This window comes from Marmota flaviventris, chromosome 14 (genome assembly GCF_047511675.1).
Source record: "Marmota flaviventris isolate mMarFla1 chromosome 14, mMarFla1.hap1, whole genome shotgun sequence".
In the NCBI taxonomy this organism is placed as follows: Eukaryota; Metazoa; Chordata; class Mammalia; order Rodentia; family Sciuridae; genus Marmota; species Marmota flaviventris.
This window is the reverse complement of record NC_092511.1, coordinates 67,247,666-67,253,585: the sequence shown is the minus strand read 5'-3', so window position 1 is coordinate 67,253,585 and position 5,920 is coordinate 67,247,666. Positions and strand designations below refer to the sequence as shown.

General features: G+C 37.1%; 1 non-coding gene across 1 annotated transcript; it reads left to right on the top strand.

Moving 5' to 3' along the window:
- The first annotated feature begins 4,871 nt into the window (after window positions 1-4,871).
- LOC114099522 (U6 spliceosomal RNA) lies at window positions 4,872-4,973 on the top strand. The gene has a single exon (XR_003583911.1). It is a non-coding gene; the product is annotated as a U6 spliceosomal RNA (small nuclear RNA).
- The last annotated feature ends 947 nt before the right edge of the window (window positions 4,974-5,920 follow it).

Here is a 5,920-nt window from a genome sequence, read left to right as displayed (position 1 = left end):
TGTTTATGTGAGTTTTTATACTTACAACAAAAATAATATGAGCCAACTTAATAGAAATTCACTACTTCTGGAGTATGCTATTTGGAAGTCAGTAATTTGAAATTAAAAATGAAAGCTAATCTGTCAAATTCATTTCCTTGATTCTCACTTCATTCATAGTTCCACAATTTAAATTCATTTTGGAAGCATAAGCAAACTCAATCAACTCCTAAATTGTGGATTTTTTTTTTCCATTTGGGTGTGAACATATAAAATATCAAGGTAGGCAGTGCACTCCACATGCTATGTCAGGTTTCCAATGTCCTACTGAGAACTCAAATTGCTAAACAAAATGTATGTGGCCAAATGTTAACATTATTCTATTTACTTACTATTCTGAAATTCAGATTTGGGCAGTAGATCACAACAACCCAAAATCAGAGCTGTTAATATTCCAGATAACATATTTTGAGGAATTATCTTTACAGTCCAAAAGTAACTTCAAATTATTTAATAGAAGCATGGCTTCTTTGGCAATTAACCTATTCTCTGTCCCTCTAACCTCCTGTAAATTAGAATTCCATATGCAATGATTATGTAACTCCAATCTCCCACCAGAATCTTAACATTTCATTTTCAGAGTACGGCAAAATAGCCACCAAATTGTCCTCCTTTAGATGTCTGTATAATTCAGTCCTAACTAATTATCTTAAATGTTCCTCTTCTAGGGAACTGGAATGATTGACTGCTTAATTCTCCAGCTAGTCAAAGTACTCTTTGTAACCAAGCCAGTGCTTCTGCGTTCTAACCCTCAAAATAAGTTCTGCTCCAACTCAGCTTGGATCACTTGATAACATGAGATTCAGGACTCTTCCCAAAACTCCCACCTGCAAGACCTTCCTTCTCATCCTCTGACATCTAAATGCTGGTACCACATGTACCTTTTTCATAACTCTTAAAACACGTCTGCATTTATAGTCCTAACAGAAGATCTTAATATTTGTCTTCACTGGCCCATGAAGAAACAGACATTCCTTTGACTTAGACTATTAACTCATTGGGGCAAAAATGAAGATTGTTTCTTTTTTTTCTATCATCTCTAAGACATAGTAGGGTATTAGGTCCTTTGCAAATATTGAACAAGTACACACATAGGATATAAGATGTAAGGTATTTACCTATTTTTTCTAGTATCAGTTCTTTATTTTCTGAATTGTGCAGACTATTTCCCCAAGATTATAGTTTTTAAAATGTCTTTCAGAAATACTTTTAGACCTACTGTTTGTTCAATACTTCCTAGGAACTTCAAACAACTAATATCATGATAATTGTTTAGAAAATATCATTTATACTCAGGTTTCTTTTTATTTAAGTACTTTGGAAAAACAGATGCCTGAAGTACTTAAGCTAGATCAGTAGTGTTTGTTTACTATGCTTTAAAACTGGGTCCCACTCTTGTTCAGGAACATGTTAACTTTGGGGCTTTTTTCAGGAAACAAGTAAGGTCTGCTTTCGTTGAAGTCACTTCTGCCTCTTAGGAAGCCTTTCTTCTCATCAACCCAAACTGCCTTTTGTCTTCAAGGCTGTGTTAGGTTCCATCAGCTTCATGAAGTCTCCCTGTATACGAAGGCCCTCGTGACTTTTCCTTTCTCTGTAATCCACCAATACTTAAAATGGCTGCCACTAGTATTTTGCTTGAACACAAGTTGACTTATATTGGTCTCTATTTGTTTAATGTAAGTTTATTTCTTCTAAACACACCTAAGGACAACAGCCTCTGCCCCTTCACAGTGTCAGATATTTACTAAAACTGTACTAAAGCTGGGCTCGGTGGCACACACTTGTAATCCTAGCAGCTCGGGAGGTTGAAAAAGGAGGATTATGAGACACTAAGGAACTCAGTGAGACGCTGTCTCTAAATAAAATACAAAAAAGGGTTAGGGATGTGGTTCAGTGGATAAGTGCCCGAGTTTAGACCCTGGTATTTAAAAAAAAAAACTGTAATAAGTACCTGTGGATTTATATACATATATATTTGGAAGTATACCTATATTTGAATCATGACTACAAAAATAATGGTCTTATGTGAAGAGTTTTGATTCAACGCACACCTTTTGAAGCCATTTATCTGAAAAAGCAAAAAATGTGGATTTCTTCCTAGAATGACTTCAGTATTCTAGCACAGAAGTCATATCCCATAACCCACATCAAGATATAAAGTTTACTGTCCCTTGCCTCATTCATTTATCCATCCATCATTCATTCAGTGCATATGTACTAACCTGCCAGGGCGTGAATAGCCCTGCCAGAAGCTATGGGAAACACTCAGGTGAATTATGTTTGCTCAATTTTGATTGATATTTGTAAAAGCAGAAACCACTCACCAGAGAGCTTTGCTTAGAGAGTGAGTTTAGCTGGGGATGGGCATGTTTGGGACCATCCTTCCATTTCAACAGGGCATTGAGATCAGGTTGTAATAACCAACAGCATTTACTATCTTGATGGACCCGTATTAGGTAGTTTGTTCAGCAGAATAATGAGGAAACAGTAAGTACATTTTTAAATTAATGACATAAATACTCAAAGCCAGCAAGGAAGTCTATAAGAAGACACTGAATTAACTCCAGGATGGACAGTCAAAAAAGAAAAAGTAATCATAATACAATATAAAAAAAGTGAAGATATAAGTAGGAGCTATTTTAAACAGTGAAATGATTATAAGAATACTTAATTAGTACCAAAGAATTTTTTTTTTTTGTACTGGGGATTAAACACAGGGATACTTAGCCATAACTACTAAGCCACATCCCTAGTCCTTGTTTTTTGGTGGTTTTTTTTTTGTTGTTGTTGTTGTTGTTATTTTGGTACTTGGGGGCACTCAACCACTGAGCCACATCCCTAGCCCTATTGTGTATTTTATTTAGAGACAGGATCTCACTCTTTTTCTTTTTTTTTTTTTTAAGACAGGGTGTTGCTAAGTTGCTGAGAACCACGCCAAGTTGCTGAGGCCATCTCTGAACTTGTGATCCTCTAGCCTCAGCCTTCTGAGCCACTGGAATTATAGGCATGTGCCGAACATGTATTTTTAAAGCAAGAGCAAATGGATTATTATATTGTATTTTAAAAGTCAAAGTTAAATCCACACGTGTGCTGGTGACTTAATAAGGAATTAGACTGCAGAAACTCATAAGGAAATGATTTAAGCCTAATATCCCTGCCTCATGCAGTTTTCCAAGTCGTAAAGAGGCTGCTTATTCTCTGGAGTGAATGTAAACAGGTACTGCTTTGCATACAGTGACAGCTATTCAAGAAGGGACAAAACTTGGCCTGCATCTTGCTAGCTCTGTCCTTTCCAATTGAATTACAGGACTTGAGAGGTCATACCATATTAGAGTGATGATATTTGATTAGAAGTCTTTTAAAGTGAGGATTGATATTTTAGCATCAGTGGTCTCAGCCCCTCTGTAAATTACCTTGTTAAATCTGTTAATACAGAAAGTTGTAAGTGAAAAACAGAAACAATAACTCAGGTTTCCTTCTGGTCATCTGTGGCATTTAATTCAGTGTGTATGAGCCAAATAATAATAATAATACCTCAGGTGACATGCTTTTGTAAACACAAAAAAGTAAAATATCATGGCATTTAGGAAATGCAAATGTGGCTCTATTAAGTCTCTACATTTGGAGGCAGTATGATCCTTTCTACTAAATACATGATATTTACATTTCACAGCAAAAAAGATTTTCCTGAACACTCCCAATCAATGGTCAAAATTTATTAGCATTAATAATAGTTTCAAGTTCTGATCATCAAATCCTGGTGTTCCAGAGTAGATGGGAGCCCTCAATCTTTGAGAGTGACAGCATGTATACAAGATGGAGAAGCAGGGGGTCACTAATTCATGCTGAGTGGTCACTCCTAGTAGCTGCTGTTGAGGTACTTCACACATATCACCTTATACTCTCTTCCCATTACTGTAAGACCACATGATGCTATACCAGGTTTGCAGGTTAATGGGACTAAACATAAGGATGTGAAGTCATTTTTTTCCAAGGTTAATTGTGGAATTCAACCACAATCTCTTCCAAATTTGTGTTTGTGGAACTTTCTAAAAATGTTCAGTACTTCATTTCACAGGTAGTAAAGTCTTAGGGAGAATACAGGCTAATAGCTCCAAGAAGCTTCACAGAAATATACAGATAATAAATCCCTAATGTTTTAGCTAAAGAAATTAAAGTGTTTGGTGACTATTTTGGACCATTTAGTTTGCTAGGGAAAACCAACCCTTGACTCTTGGTGATACTCTTGGGATCTGAGAGAATGGACAATGGGTCTGATCCAATATGGTAGTTCTTTGTTTCATGCAAGTTCAAAAGACTTCATCAAATAATTCAAGACACTTGGGTATCAGCCATCTTCATTCTGAGGTGATCAGAATCACCTCTGGTGACACAACTGCAAATTCATCAGCATCTGTTCCCACCTTTACCTCATTCCTAGTGCCTTAATGCAAGATGAGGCTTCTTTCTTCTTCCCTACACCCCAATTCCAACCTTTCCTGCCGACAGCCTTAATTCACCGACACACTTTCTTCTCTGTGTGCTCAACCCTTCCTTAGCTCTTTACAGTCAATAGAAAGAAAGTCTTGTCCATCTAAAAATCTAAAACACACCCAAAGATTCCCTGAGCTTGCCACTCTTGACATTCTATATTTCCCTCTCCCTTCACAGCCCAGCTTCTTGAAAGGCTAGTCCATGATGCCTGTTCCATTTCCAGGCTACCTACTCACTCCCCATCCCACAACAATCTGGCTTCTGACCTCACCACTCCACCAAAATTAGTCCTGCAAAGTTACAAATGATCTTTCAGTTCCTGAAGCCAATGGACACTGTGTGGTTCTGCAGCTTAACACTAAAATTGGAAGGATGTGGAGAGGATTATCATGGTCTCTGGGCAAGGATGACAAGAAATTCATGCAGCATCCCCTATTTTTATAGTATGAACTCATTGTGTTATATATAGATATATATCTTGATATAGAGAATATATTTGCATATAGAAAAAAGTCTAGAAAGATACATATCAGAATTTTAGCAGTAGTTATGCTGAGTGATAGGATTTAGGGTGACAAATACACAGTTTTTCAGTTCCTACATATTTGTGCAACTTATATAATAATCACACATCCTTTATCTAAATAAAAACAAATGTCATCTCAAAATATCCAGGGGCTCATTTCAGTTCCTATTTGACCTCACTGCAGTATTCTGACGGTATTGCTCTTTCCCTGATGGTAAGCCACCACACTGTCTTAGGCTTCCTCTATCCTCTCAGCATCTTATTCTTAGTCCTCATTACAGCTTCCTCTTCTCCACCCATGCCTTCACAATGCCACCCTGAACTCCATCACCGTCCCTCTTCCATCCCCACTCTTCACAGTGTCTAAGTGGCCTCATTCACATAAGTGGCTTATTTGATGCTGAAAATTCCCAAATCTTTTTCTGTCATTCACACATCTTGCCTGAGTTCCAGCCTCCATATACAATTTTCCAGGTTTCCGGGTGCTTCAAATTCAACATCCTTGAAAATGAATTCATTTTCCCCACAAGGTAGGTCCAAATCCTATAGTCATATATCCATGAACAGAAGCAGCATTTGTCAAGCCCTGACAGAAATTCAGGGGTCAATTTTTTTTATCTCTTTACTTTCTCTCACTTTCTTCAAAAAACAAAAAGGATAAGTTCTATCTCCACATATTTCACAACCATTACTTATGTCTTCTGTATGCCCACTGACTTAATCAAGCCTCCCTCATTTCTTCCTTAGATAACTGAAACAACTTCTCCAGTGGTCATATACCTTCAATCTTACTCCCTTCATCTCTCCTCAATTCTGCAGCCATAATTGTTTTGCCAAAATATAAGCTACATATATGTCACT